At 50.7% G+C, this 15,240-nt stretch overlaps 1 protein-coding gene across 4 annotated transcripts in view; it reads right to left on the bottom strand.

Annotated features, from left to right (window-relative positions):
- GNG7 (G protein subunit gamma 7) overlaps window positions 1-15,240 on the bottom strand; it is a 153,681-nt gene that overhangs the window by 32,803 nt on the left and 105,638 nt on the right. For 3 of the 4 annotated variants that reach the window (XR_002341702.1, XM_021084179.1, XM_021084178.1), the window contains exon 3: window positions 1,653-1,689. The gene's annotated coding sequence lies outside the window, so the exon portion shown is untranslated. Of the gene's footprint in view, window positions 1-1,652; window positions 1,690-10,892; window positions 11,100-15,240 lie in introns of all 4 variants that reach the window. The other variant, XM_021084181.1, reaches the window with a different exon arrangement.

Below are 15,240 nucleotides of genomic sequence, written 5' to 3'. Positions count from 1 at the left end.
CCAGGGTGGCCCCAGGAAGCCACTTGGGGGCTTTCTCGCAGCCCCTGCCAACCACCAGTGCCTGTGCCCCAACCCTCAGAACGGAGCAGGCCCTGTGCCCTTGGGCTGTACACTGTGTCTATGAAGCAGGCAGCCCTGTTCCAAGGCATTAAGAGAGGCTCAGGGAGTTCCCGTCGTGACGCAGTGGTTAACGAATCCGACTAGGAATCATGAGGTTGCGGGTTCGGTCCCTGCCCTTGCTCAGTGGGTTAACGATCCGGCGTTGCCGTGAGCTGTGGTGTAGGTTGCAGATGCGGCTCAGATCCTGCGTTGCTGTGGCTCTGGCGTAGGCCGGTGGCTACAGCTCCGATTCAACCCCTAGCCTGGGAACCTCCATATGCCGCGGGAGCGGCCCAAGAAATAGCAACAACAAGAACAACAAAAGACAAAAAGACAAAAGACAAAAAAAAAAAAAAAAAAGAGAGGCTCAGACTGCTGTATAGCACAGGGAGCTATATCCAATCACTTGTGATGGAACATGATGGAGGATAATGTGAGAAAAAGAAGGTATGTATATGTGTAACTAACTGGGTCCCTTTGCTGTACAGCAGAAATGGACAGAACATTGTAAATCAACTATAATACAATGTTTTTTTTTGTTTGTTTGTTTTTGTTTTTGTTTTGTTTTCAAAGAGAGGCTCAGAGGTGAAGCAGTGAAGCCCCACCACAATCCAATCCCCCCACCTCTTCAGCAAGCCCCACAGTGGGTCCCCGCTGCCTACGTCCTCGATGGAGAAAGACGCTCTTTCCTTCCCAAATCAGTGGTGGAACCCATGGAAATGAAACACCAGGCTCAGACAAGCACAGGGGTGGAGAAGCCACGGGGCCCTGAAAACAAAAACACCATGTGCAGAAACCCGTGGTGAGGGTCGAGGGAGAAAGTGACAGCTGCAGACGGCGTGTGAGGGAGGGTCTCAGTGTACAAATGGACTTTACGAGTAAAGGGACGAGGGGATGGGAAGACCCAGCGAAAACCAAGGCCGGCAGGAGGAAGTGAGAAACTACGATCAACGAAACAGAGAGAAACGAGAGGGGAACCTGCGAAACCGAAAGCTAGTGCTTTGGGAAGAGGGGGGCAACTCTGGCAGGCCTTTAGACAGACTGATGGGGAGACACCAGGGACCAGGGTCAGGGACCAGAGCCGGGCGTGATCAACGAGCATCTGGTAGGGGAAAGGCTTGTAGGAGGATGCTGCAGGCTCCAGCAGCCAGCGGATTAGGTAATCTACACGAAATGGACCAGTTTCCTGGAAAGGCACGTGTTTTCCAAACCAGTTGTGGCTCCAGATCCGGCTCCCGACGGTTCGCACTCACTTCGATGCCCAGCCCTATGCTTTTCCCGTCCACAGCCCCCTTCATCTCGGCACCATGCTTGGGAAGAGTATTGTTTCTGTTGCAGGAGATGAAAGGAATCCGCCTGAACGAACGTGGCTGAGCCACTGGGAGGCGGACCTGGGGTTTGAACTTGGGTTTCCTGGCAGGGGGCCCAGCGCTCTTTTTGCAGTGACACAATTCCCAGTGTGTCATGTGCGCGTGAAATACTTGGGCTTGTTTGTTCCTTTTCTAAAAAACAAGGGATTCCAAGCTCATGAAGTAAGATAAAACGTTACATACCTTTTTCAATTTTTCCAAGAAGCAGCACCACTCTACCCTGTTTAGAAAGAAAGAGAGAGAGAAAAAAAAATCGTGGTTAAATATTTTTAACTTAATTATCTCCAGCTTTTCTCAGAGAGATACTTGGCTGTCGCCAAAAATGTGGCATTTGATTTGGAAACTGGCTGTGTCCTCCAGAGAAACGTGGTGGGGGCGGCTTCTGGAAAACTCACTTTATTCTTTACAACCGAGCCATTCAGGAGGGACAACTGCTTTTCTTTGGGGAGGCGGGAGTCAAGTTTTCTTGCAGAACTTGTATTATTCCATTTTGGGACATGGGGACCCCAAGCTTTGAAATGGAACCGAGCCTTGGCATGTAATGCTTGGGGTTTTTCCGTGTCTCGTTTTCAGCTTTGATGGAAGCCACGTGCCAGGCCAACAAAGGGAGAGGTGGAAAATTCGATGTTGGGGCAAAGCCATTAACCTTGGGTGGAAGAGGTGACAGGTATATGGGGGCAGGAAGGCGAGGGGTCTGAGGCTGGCTGCCTGGGGTCAGAAGGTCACCGGGAAAGGAAGGAAGTCCCTGTGATCAGCCCCGAGGGCAGGGTGGGCTCTGATGCTTTGGAACTGCTGTTTTCCAGGGGATGGGAGCTCCTGCTCCAAGCGGAACCCTGTACGGAGCCAAATCTCTGATGATGGATGCACACAGTGTGAGGGGTCCTGGGGCTGCCACGTCCAGCTGCCAGAGTGACCCCCTAGACTGAACGCCACACTCCATGCTGCACTCACCAGCTGCCCCAAGGACACACCGCCCAGGGAGGCATCATGGGCTACAGAAGCCTGACTTGTGCTGTGGGGCTGACAACCAGCTCGGTCAGAATGATGCCTCAGCCTGTGCTCCCAGGACCCTCACAGCTGCTGGGCCACAGGCCACACTTGCAAAAGCCAGCAGTTAGCCCACCCTTGAGTTCTCGGGGAGCCATCCTCAGGGCCCATTCTGCTATCAGTTGCCCTGGAGGGTTCAACTGAAGCCCCAGCCCCCAGCCCCAAGCAGGCCAGACCTCCTGAGCTACCAGGCCATGAGCAAGGCTGTTTTCCTCTGGCTTCGAAGGTCCCCTGTGGGCTCTGCAAACCTGCCCCTCTTCCTCTGCAAACGTTAGCTCTTTCTACAAATCAATGGAGTTTTTTTCACCTACACAAAGGGACGTGCTACTGCTGCCACTCCCAGACCAGAGCCCAGGGCCACTGAGGGAGGCCCAGCAGGTCTCAGCCATAGGAAGGAGGTGGCCGAGGTGGCTTCTGGCCCTTGGCACTGCTGACCTTGGGGTTGTCCTGGGCACTATGGGGTGTGGAGCAGCCTCCCTACCCCACCCACTCGGGGTCAGGAGCCCCCAGCTGTGACAACCACAGACTGGGGGCAGAGAGGCAGAGTCACACTGATGAGACACACAGACACAGAGCAAGGCACCCAGCGGGGTGGTCTCCTGCCCTAGGCCCCGGGAGGCCAGGGACTCCAGCTCCTCCCTGCTGAGCTGGGTGTGCCAGGCCCCAGGGTGCCAAGGCCTCTCCTCCCTGCACAGCCAGGCCTCTGAGGGCCAGCCTGAGCATGATGCATGGATGACAGTGTGGGAACAGGGGTGGGGGTGGGGGTGATATATAGGGTCCGGCCTCATCATCTGTGGGTTCTGTACTTGGGAATTCACCTACTTGCTAGAAAGTATTTGTAACCCCCAAACTGGTGTGGGGTGGGGGGAAGTCTGCAGTCATTTGTGGACACAGGCAGAGCAGTAAAACATCTGAGTCACTGACAAGCATTTTCCCAGCTGAGGTGGAACTGGGCGGTAACCAGGGTCCTTTTCACCATTTACGGCCATGGGGTTTTTCTGCTTCTTTTTTGGCTGCGCCTGCAGCACACAGAAACTCTTGGGCCAGGGATTGAACCCACACTGCATCAACGACAACGCCAGATCCATAACCCACTGAACCATCAGGGAACTCCACATGTTTGTTTTCTGGTGGGTGATTCTACCACTCGTAGAGCTGCGGCTGAGCACAGGAGGCTGGGACGAGCCTTATGGGGAGAAAGTAGGTGTGTCAGACAGCTTCGTTCAGGCATGAGTTACGGCGCTGCAGGCTGTGAGCTCAGTGGGAAGGAATCAACAACGTGTGTTAAACAGGGTGTCTTTTGACAGAAATGCACATACTGTCACGAGATTACGTGTGGGTCGGTTGTGACCAGAGGCTTACAGGAGCCTGACCCTGCATGTCCCCAGGAATGACCACTCATTTAGAACTGCTCCTCATAACAAGAACCACCTGTATGTGTATTTTCTCTTCTTTATGACTCTGAAAGTAACACAGTTTCATTTTACCAATTCTGGAAATCACGTAGAGTAAAAAAAACATCCATAACCCCACCACCTTCTTTTTCCAGCCGTACCTGTGTCATATGGAAGTTCCCAGGCTAGGGGTTGAATTACAGCTGCAAATACCAGCCCACACCTCAGCCACAGCCATGTGGGATCTGAGCCGCATCTGTGAACTCTGCTCACGGCAACGCCGGATCCTTAACCCACTGAGCGAGGCCAGGGATCAACCTGCATCCCCATGGATCCTAGTCAGGTTCATTAACTGCTGAGCAACAAAGGGAACTTCTCCATTTTTTTTTTTTTTTTTTGTCATTTTTGCCATTTCTTGGGCCGCTCGCACAGCATATGGAGGTTCCCAGGCTAGGGGTCTAATTGGAGCTGTAGCCACCAGCCTACACCACAGCCACAACAACCCGGGATCTGAGCTGCGTCTGCAACCTACACCACAGCTCACGGCAACACCTGATCCTTAACCCACCGAGCAAGGCCAGGGGTCGAACCTGCAACCTCATGGTGCCTAGTTGGATTCGTTAACCACTGAGTCACGACAGGAACTCCTTTTTTTTTTTTTTTTTTTTTTTTTTTTTTAAAGCATATACGCCTACCTATCCATTTTTACAAATTCAGGTCCTCTAGACTATTTGACCATCTGCCTTTAATCAATTTTCTTAACGTCATACTGTGAGGGAATCATTATTTTCCCATGGCATCAAATTCTTTTGCATGGCATGCAAAAGTTCTTGCCCAGGCCAGGGATCAAACCCGCACTACAGCAGTGACAGCACTGGATCCCCAACCCACTGAACCACCAGGGAACTCCAGACCATGAATTTTCAAAGTGTATGCACCTGTGTCACCATCACACAGGTGACACAGGACATTTGCAGGACCCCTGCAGATATCCCAGCATCCCCGCCAAAGTAAATCACTGTTCTGATGGAATTATTTATTGTGATAATCATCATTTTCGTCATTATGATCATCCTGACTTTCCCTCCTGAAGAAAGGAAAGAAGGTACAGATTCTCACTGCAAGAGGAGCAGCTGGTCAGGTGGGAAGAATGTCCTAGAAGATTCTAGAAGGTTCTAGAAGCCAGCTTGCCAGTATCTGCTGGAGGGGTGGTCGAGGAGTAGGTCTTTCTGGCCTGAGGTGCACAGAGGGGGCTTTGAGCAAGCTCTGGCCCTGGCTCATGTTGTCGGTCTGTCCGCCCACTGGCTCTCAGAACCCCGACGCCCCATCTGTAACATAAGGACCCCAGGGCATTGCTCTCTGGGTCACAGTGAGGACAAAAGGGGACAAACACGGCCCAGTGCAGAGGAAGGCACCAATCTACAGCAACGATTATAAGAAAAATATGATGGATATACAACATAACACAGAGGTGCGCTGCATTTTACTGTGCTTCATGCAGGTTTGTGGCAACACATTCCGCCAGTAAGAGTGTGCTGCTCTGCCCTGAATGCCAAGAAGTGGTTTTGGGGCTGGAATCTCCTCCCCGGTAGGATGCTGTGCAGACTGTTGAAATGACAACCAACGACTGAGAATATACGTAGCTTAGTTGATACGGCAGAGCCGGGGTTTGGGAGGACTGACTCCATTTGTGAAGGGAGTTTTCCTGGGGGGTAAAGTGCTGTCAGACAGCAGCACAGAGAAGCTGTCTGTGAGAGGAAGAAGCTATCTATTCCGCAGACTTCACTGTTGAAAAATTTCACCATTTAAGAAGCTGCCACAACCTCCCCATCAACATAGAGGCAGGACCCTCCACAAGCAAAAAGATTACAACTCACTGAAAGCTTAGATGATGGTGGTTTGGTTAGTGTTTTTTAAGCAATGAAGTCTTTTTTTTTTTTTTTTTTGTCTTTTGAGGGCCGTACCCACAGCACATGGAGGTTCCCAGGCTAGGGGTCGAATCAGAGCTGAAGCCGCTGGCCTACACCACGGCCACAGCAACACGGGATCTGAGCCACGTCTGTGACCTACACCACAGCTCATGGCAATGCTGGATCCTTAACCCTCTGAGCAAGGCCAGGGATTGAACCCTCAACCTCATGGTTCCTAGTCGGAGTCCTTTCCACTGCACCACGACTTGAACTTCTGAAGTCTTTAAAACAAACAAACAAACAAAATAAAACTAAACTAAACTAAACCTGAATTGTTAGCAGTAGGAGCTGGCTGGCTCCAGGGTCAAGGGCCTGGCTCTAGGGCAAAGGTCTTTGGTCCTGGGGCTGACATGGGCTACAGCTGAGGATTTGATCCTCGTTTCGTGGATGGTGGAGGCTGGGGAAGATGTGGCTGGGCTGGGGTCACACAGGATTGTGGTTGGGGACATCATGGTCACTAAGTGTTTGTCATGGGTCATAAGTTGAATTTCCCTTCTTTCTCCTGAGGCAGGTTATGAATGCTTTGCAGACTTGGCTTCGGGGTCCCTGATGCTTCTGGAGACACACGTAGTTCTGTGGCTCACCAGTGAGACAGAGAAAAATCCCAAAACCCCTGGTTCCTTGAGTCTGCTTTTTCATTAGCAAGGCCCTGCTTTCCATGCAGGAGTTGGGGGAGATCTTCACACATGTGTACGAGTGTGTGTGGGGAGGGAGTGGGTCACTAGGGCAAGGGGTCTCTCCCAGGGCAGTTCTACCCCACTGGGGACACTGGGTCATGTCTGGGGACATCTGTGGTTGTCATACTGGGGGATTCCTGGCCTCATAAGGGGGCGGGTGGGGAGGCTGCTCCACACCCCACAGTGCCCAGGGCGGTCCCCGAGAGGATGACAGGCCAATGTCAGCAGTGCCAGGCAGGGGACCTCATCTTGGCTGCTGCACAAGCACTCTTACACCGAGGCAGGGACTCCCAGACCGGCCTGTGGCAGCAACTTGGGGTGTCCTTGCCTAAGTTCTCATCTTGGCTGGTCTCAGCTCAGCTGCTCAACTGCCAAGGCCTCTCCTGGAGAGATTAAAAAATAGATCATCTGCTTTTTCTTTTTTTTTTTAAAGCCTGAGAGCACATCGCCCAGCAGAGGAAGCTGCCGGGGCAGTGAAAGAAACCGGAAGTGCTTCTTTTTGATGTTCTACCAGCTCATCTGCAGAGGCAGGAGGGTAATCCCCTTCCTCCGGCGTTTCTCTTAGAAGTTTCTCTGCATTCTACTTCTCAGAACGAAACTGGGCTCCTGGGCAGGCACTTACGCCCTCCACCCACACGGGGCTTTGCAGCAAAAATCCAACGGATTTGGAAGGTTCACATCAGAGCAAGGACCCTGGTGCCCCGTGACATCCCAGAGTGGCTGCCACCACCTCCCCGCCCCCGCCTCCTGTGCCCTCAGCCTGTCCTTGGCCCAACACGAGGGGTGTCCCAACTTGTCACATCTGCAAGGAGAGACACCTACAGCTGACTCTTTAAAAAAAATGACAAATAAACATTATATGTGTTTTTTTTCAGTTGAAAGCTATCCTCACTTTCAGTATTTACGACACTGGGGTCAGGGTCACCCTGTGGGGGCCTGTCCTGGGCACAGATGTGTGAGGACGGTATATCTGCTCCCACTCCCTCGGTGCCAGGAGCCCCCTGGTCATAACAAGCACAGATGTCCCCAGACTTGGCCCAGTGACTCCTAGGAGGCAGAGTTGCTCCCACTGCTCTTCTACTGAGAACTTCTGTTCCAGGATTCTTGCGTTAATGTCTTTGAATCCCTTCAGTGGATTCGTTTTAAGTAGAAATTTTTGCAGAAGCTCCCAGGCCAGGGATTGAACCCACGCCACAGCAGCAATAAGGCCGGATCCTTAACTTTCTGTGCCACAGGGGAAACTCAACTTACTTCCGGATCCTTAACTTTCTGTGCCACAGCGGAAACTCAACTTACTTTTAAAAAAATGGATTCATATTGAGATACAACATTGTGTAAGCTTCAGGAGTTCCTGTCTTGTTTTGATACATTTATTTATTGTAACATTTCTACCTACCCCTCACATCCTTCCCTGGCCTGAGAAGGATTTGAGGTGCTTCCATGAGGGCAAAAAAGAAGTCATTGAGGAGACAGCGATGTGGTACTTAGCGTGGGAGGGGAAATGGCAGGAAGAAATTAATAAAGTAATTTAAGAAAAGAAATAAATAAGGAGAGGTGGCAAAGTGGGGGTGACCGTTCTGAGAAAGGACTGTCTTGTACTCATTTTAAGTATGGGTACTTTTCAACTATACGACAACAAAAATAATATCCACTGGTTACAGCTGGTTGGATACTGTCTGCCAAATATCCACCTGTCCCCACTCCACTGAAGCTCAGCACATGGCTTTCTTTGGACAAAGGGTCTTTGTACTTGAAAGATGTTAGGGATCTAGGATGAGATTGTCCTGGGTTCAGGGTGGGCCTTAAATCCAATGACGGGTGTGTTTATAAGAGAAAGTGGGAGAGATCTGATGCTCAGACACACACAGGGAGAGGCCGCAGGAAGATGAGGCAGAGAATGGGGTGACTGGCCACAAGTCCAGGACCCCACACCACCCAGAAGCTGGAAGAGGCAGGAAGGGTCCCCCTATGGAGGGTGTACTTCTGGACTCTGGCCTGCAGCAGGTGAGAGAATGTCTGCTTGAAGCCACCCAGCTTGTGGTCCTTTGTTACAACAGCCTCAGGGGGAAAAAAAAAGTCTTTTGGTATGGGACCTTGAGTGGGAAGGGCTCCCCTCCCGCTGCTGGACCAATGGGCTCTGGGCACTTGGGGGAACACAGAGAGGGTGCCCTGACCCTCACACAACTTCTGAATCTCACAGGGTCAAAAGATCTAAGCTGCTGGTATGGGAGAAAGGCATTGGTTGGTTCCCTGCATCCAGGATTAAATCGACCAGAACTACAGACATTTGGGATTAGGAACCCCTTAGCCCAAGGTTCCCAAACCCTGGAATCCCCTGGGGGGATGCTGCAGTTGACCTGGAGCACTCAGGCAGTGGTCTGGGTGTGGCCCACTGGAGAGGCCCCAGGCGACTGCTCTGGGCAGCCAGGGTGAGGACCACCCCCCCACCCCCCCACCCCGCCCCGTGAGGCCAGCCCACACCCACAGGAAAGGGAGGCCCAGGAGTTCCACGTGTTTAGTGCTCCCGGATGGTGAGGGTGGAGTAACGCGTCCAAATGTTTAATGATGGTAGGAAACAAATAAAAGATTACATTTCCGCCCTTGGGGAGCTTTCTGGGCAGTTGGAGGAGGTGGGAAGGGAGGGGTTCTTAAGATGCATAATAGACTACTGTATGTCATATAATGCTACATAATGAACACACTTTTTTCTAAAAGGTCAAATATTTCAGTTTGGTGGCCACATAGTCTCTGCAGCAAAGACTCAATTTAGTAGCCCCCAAAGACAACATGTAATGAACATGCTGTGTCCCAATAAAACTTTATTTGCAATCACAAGCAGAGGGCCAGATTCTACCACCTGGCTTCAGTTTGCAGAACCCTGAGCTGAAGAGATGAACAGCCTCTGAGGTTAAGGAACGGCAGTAACTTAATACCGTCTGACCCTGCCATTCCACTCCTAGGTATGCATGTCCCCAAGAGACATGAAAACACATGTCTGCACAGAAAAGTGTTCCCTAACGTCCAAAGGAGTATTATCCATACTAGGCAAAAAGAAGACACGACCCAACTGTTCATCGATGGGTGAATGGATAAACAAAATGTGCTGTATAGATGCATATAATAGAGCATCACTCAGCCTGAAAAGGAGAGAAGCACTGACACCCACTACCATGTGGACAGGCCTGGAGTCCACAATGCTCAGTGAGAAGCAGACACAGAAGGACACACAGGTTGGGATTCCATGGATGGGAAACGTCCAGAACATACACATCCACAGACAAAGAGAGAGGGTTCCTGGTTGTCAGGGGCTGGGGAGAGGGAATGGGGTACAGGGTTATTTTGGGAGTGATGAAAATATTCTGGAATGAGATAGTTGTCACAATTGCACAACTTGGGGAATGTACCGAAAACACTGAATTGTATACTTTATTTACGCATTTACTTTTTATGGCTGCAACTGCATCATGTGGAAGTTTCTGGGCCAGGGATTGCATCTGAGCTGCAGCTGCAGCAATACCAGATCCCTTAACCCACTGTGCCAGGCCAGGGATTGAACCCATGACTCTGCAGTGACCTGAGCTTCTGTAGTCAGATTCTTAACCCATTGCATCACAGTGGGAACTCCCAAATTGCATTCTCCAAATGGGTGAATTTTATGAAATGTGAATTATATCTCAATTATTTTTTTTAAATTTTTTTATTTTTTGCTATTTCTTTGGGCCGCTCCCACAGCATATGGAGGTTCCCAGGCTAGGGGTCGAATCGGAGCTGTAGCTGCCAGTCCACGCCAGAGCCACAGCAACGTGGGATCCAAGCCGCGTCTGCAACCTACACCACAGCTCACGGCAACGCCGGATCGTTAACCCACTGAGCAAGGGCAGGGACCGAACCCGCAACCTCATGGTTCCTAGTCGGATTCATTAACCACTGCGCCATGATGGGAACTCCCTCAATTATTTTTTATTTTTTTGTCTTTTTGCCATTTCTGTGGCTGCTCCCGCGGCATATGGAAGTTCCCAGGCTAGGGGTTGAATCAGAGCTGTAGCCACCAGCCTACACCAGAGCCACAGCAACGCGGGATCTGAGCCGCGTCTTCGACCTACACCACAGCTCATGGCAATGCCAGATCCTTAACCCACTGAGCAAGGCCAGGGATCGAACCCGCAACCTCCTGGTTCCTAGTCGGATTCATTAACCACTGAGCCACGATGGGAACTCCTCAATTTTTTTTTAAAGTCTGAGAGGCTTCCTACAGTAGACAATGTCCGTGCCCAGAGCTTGAGGGTGGGTAAACCCTGGCTGGAGGCCCCATGACAGGCCCTAGCTGGATGGTACCTGGAGTTCAGGCAAAGATGCAGGTGGTCAGAGCAGAGTGGATGGAGGATCCATAGCTGGAGCCAGGCAGGTGTGGTCAAAAATGGGCAGGCCATCCATGTAGAGTTTGGGTCTCTTCCTGGGCCTGAAGGAAATTTCTGTGTCGGTAGTGATGGGTCCAGGGTGGAAGGACAAAAGCAGGGTCTCACTATGACTTTCGAAGTCCCCCTTCATGAAAAAATATTAAATGTACTTAACGACAACATAGGTTTAAAGATAGAGACCATCTGGGCTGGATTACTATATTCATGGATTTCTTCTTTAAATTAAAGCCCTCTTGTGGGCTTCATGGATAAGCAGTCCTGGAGACCAGGTGGGAGGAGAGGCTTTCAATAGCCAGGATGAGAACCATGTGAAGGACATGGATGGAAGCTGTGATGGGTGGAGAGGAATTTAAGTCGTTGACAATGTGGGGGAGGGATCGAGGAGGATCTGAAGTTCAGGGAGGCCCTCTGCCAAACCAAAGAGTAGGCTGTGGGGAGGGAAGAGGTGGGCCTGAGACTGGGGGTATCTCCCCAGAGGACCAGAAGTTGGGCCTCTGTGCCCATCCTCCACCCCCACCCCACCCTGTCGCTAAAGGCCTGACCAGGGGTGATAGAGCAGGGCTGGCGAATCATTGCTGCCTGTAAGGTGGTCGGCAGTCAGTCCTGTCCTAGCAGCTCTCTGGGCCTGAGCAGGGAAACAGCAGGGCATGTGAATGGATGGGCTTGGCCCTGTGTTGATAAAACTTTATTTACAAAACACACAATCACCATGGGCCATGATTTTTGCCCCCTGGTCTGGAAGCTCCATCAATTCCAGTTACATGCTGACAGTGATTTTCCCTAAAACATGAGGTGCCCTTACCATCTGCAGATTCATTTCTCCTTTGGAGTCTCCCGTGTCCTCTTATTTACACGTTGTCTACACCAGCCAAGGGGGTGCATGGGACAGTGACTGGCCACACAGCTGGAGATGCCCACCATCCACCACACTCCGGTCAGAGGGGCAGACGGCCCAGAGCAAAGACCAAGGCTTCTTCCTGAGCGCAGTGTGAATGGAGCCAGCATCTGCCCGGGTGACAGGAGACACCGGGTGCATGGGGGCTGCTGCTCAGATGCAGAGTGAAGGGAAGCAGCTGGGAGGCCTGCATCCATAGAGCCCGCCTGGGAATGGCCCTCACGGCCGGGTGTCGACATGGGGAACAAGTCTATACACGCAGATGCACACCCTTTACACTCACAGTCATGTGCACAAACACACACACAGACTTAGACACCCCTACCCAATATATACACACACTAACACATCTACACACATACGCACACCTCCACATACAAATACGCACATATACAAACACAGCCACACATACAAATGCACACACATACACACATACCTCCACACATACAAATACACAAACACACACATACATACACACCGCCTCCACTGTGGTCCACATACATACACACATATACTCACCTACACATTCGAATACATACACACCTCACATACACACACATAAAAATACACATGCGTTTCCGTTGTGGCTCAGTTGTTAATGAATCCGACTAGGAACCATGAGGTTGCAGGTTCGATCCCTGGCCTTGTTCAGTGGGTTAAGGATCCGGAGTTGCTGTGAGCTGTGATGTGGGTCGAAGACTCAGCACGGATCCTGGGTTGCTGTGGCTGTGGTGTAGGCTGGCGGCTACAGCTCCGATTAGACCCCTAGCCTGGGAATCTCCATATGCCGTGGGTGTGGCCCTAAAAAGACAAAAAAAAAAAAAAAAAATACACATGCACCCACACACACATCCACACACCTACAGATACAAATATGCACACTTCATATACATACACCACACACACACTTTTGCATATAGATGCAAATACACACAGATAGACACACATACCACACACACAAATACATGATGATCACATACAAATACACATATACATACACAAATATACACATATACAGAAAACACGCGTACAAATATACACACACAACACATACAAGCACACAGAGTTACACACCTACACAAAGACATCTATACATACATACAAACACATGCACACAAACGGAAGCTTACACACACACACACAAACACGTAATTACACACACAAACACAGTTCATCAGTGGGAAAAACCACAGTATGAAAAACCTGGTTGAATCCATTAAACACAGAATTAAGTCTGTCTAATTTGGTCTCATAATGGCTACAAAACAGACTGTAACATTTAGAATTCTTGCAAGAAAAGCACGTATGTGATACATAGTTTGTTGAGATAATACTAGACCAAGTCCCCCTTGGCGCTGCTGACACTGGGGCGGGTCATCCTCTGGGGGGCCTGCCCTGGGCGCAGTGAGGTGTGGACCAGTATCCCTGGACTCCACTCACTTGATGTCAGGAGCCCCCCAGGTGTGACACGCACAAATCCACTTTCTATCCGAGTGGACTGGTTTATTGTGGTCATTTCTGCTGGTGGAGCTTTAAACTGGTACAGCTCCTGCCAGGTACCCAGTCTGGCAGTTACATACAGAAGGCTGATTCTCTCTGAGCCAACACAATTCTGCAAAGCCCCAAATATGTGCTCTCGGTCTCTGCCCAAGAGGCTGAATACTACACAGCAGTGAAAAAGAGGGGGCAGATTTCCACATACTGATGTGTAGAGTGCTAGGAGGGGATTATGTCGGGTCAAAGGGAGTGGGTTTCCCTGACTGAATGGACACCATGCAGGTCACAGCTCTGGGTACCCCTCTCCCGTCAGGTTCTGTGCAGATGGAGGAGGCCGGGCTGGCACGTGACCGGAAGATACACACCGTGTCTGTGCCCTGTCCCCTCACATCTGCTGTCTTCTCCGCTCTCTGCAGAGAACCATCTAGACACCTCCCATGGCTGTGTGTCTGCAAGAAGCTGGAAAAACACTGCATGAACGTGACAGACCTTGGGAGGTAGAGGCTGGCTGTGGAAGGAGGCCGAGGTGCCGGGTTCTGCAGCTCCAAGGAGCAGGGACATCCCCAGGTGGAAGCTGCCTCACCTCACCTCCAAAACTGGGTCTGCCAGGAGCCACCACACCTGTGCTGGGTGGAGTCCAAGTAAATCCATCCAGCATCCCCCGCCTCCACTGTGGTCCACCCATCACCTCTGTGGGGTGGGTCTCACTGTACCTGCACCTGGTCATCACATGCTAAGCGCTACAGCCTGGCCCACTGAGGATCTATGCCGGCGTATGCCACACCAGAGCTCGAGTTTTCTCTCCAGGAAAGCCTGCTTTGAGTTTAAATTTAATTTAAAAAATTTAATTCTGTGAGGCTAGAGGATTGAGCAAAGGCTCAGAGCCAGAAGCATGCAGAGAGGGGGTTGTCAGAAGGAAAGCAGCTGTCCTGCATTGGCGTCCCAGAAAGGCAGGTGCAGGGTGAGACTTTTTATTTTCAAATTGTGGCAAAATACACATAACTTAATATTCATCATCTTCACCATTTAAGTGCACAGCTCAGTGGCATTAAACACATTCACACTGTGCAACCATCCCCACCATCTCCAGGACTTTCCCTTCTTTCCCCATGTGTCCCCATGAGACTGACTCCCCCTCCCCTCCTGCAGCCCCCGCCCCACCATCTCCTTCCTGTCTCTGTGGATCTGACTCCTCTAGGGACCCCCTGGGAGTGGAGTCAGACAGTCTCTGCCCTTCTCTGTCTGGCTTCTCTCACTGAGCATCACGTCCTCAAGGTTGATCCACGCTGAGGCAGGTGTCAGAATGCTCTCCCTTTTTAAGGCTGAGTAACAACAGCAAAAAAGCCAGTCACCCAATGGAAAAATGGGCAAAAGACCTGAATAGGCTGTTCTCCAAGGAAGATATACAGATGGCCAACAAACACATGAAAAAACGCTCAACATCCCTGATTATAAGAGAAATGCAAATCAAAACTACCATGAGATACCACCTCACACCAGTCAGAATGGCCATCATTAATAAGTCCACAAATAACAAGTGCTGGAGGGGATGTGGAGAAAAGGGAACCCTCCTCCACTGTTGGTGGGAATGTAAGCTGGTACAGCTGCTATGGAGAACAGTGTGGAGATACCTTAGAAATCTATACATAGAACTACCATATGACCCCGCAATCCCACTCTTGGGCATATATCCAGACAAATGTTTCCTTAAAAAAGACACATGCACCTGCATGTTCATTGCAGCACTATTCACAACAGGCAATACATGGAAACAACCCAAAGGTCCATCAACAGATGATTGGATTAGGAAGATGTGATATATAGATATATATATACACACACACACACACACACACACACACACACACACACA

The sequence above is a fragment of the Sus scrofa genome, chromosome 2 (assembly GCF_000003025.6).
Source record: "Sus scrofa isolate TJ Tabasco breed Duroc chromosome 2, Sscrofa11.1, whole genome shotgun sequence".
Classification (NCBI taxonomy): Eukaryota; Metazoa; Chordata; class Mammalia; order Artiodactyla; family Suidae; genus Sus; species Sus scrofa.
Note: the sequence above shows the minus strand (reverse complement) of the source record. Positions and strands in the feature narration are given on the sequence as shown.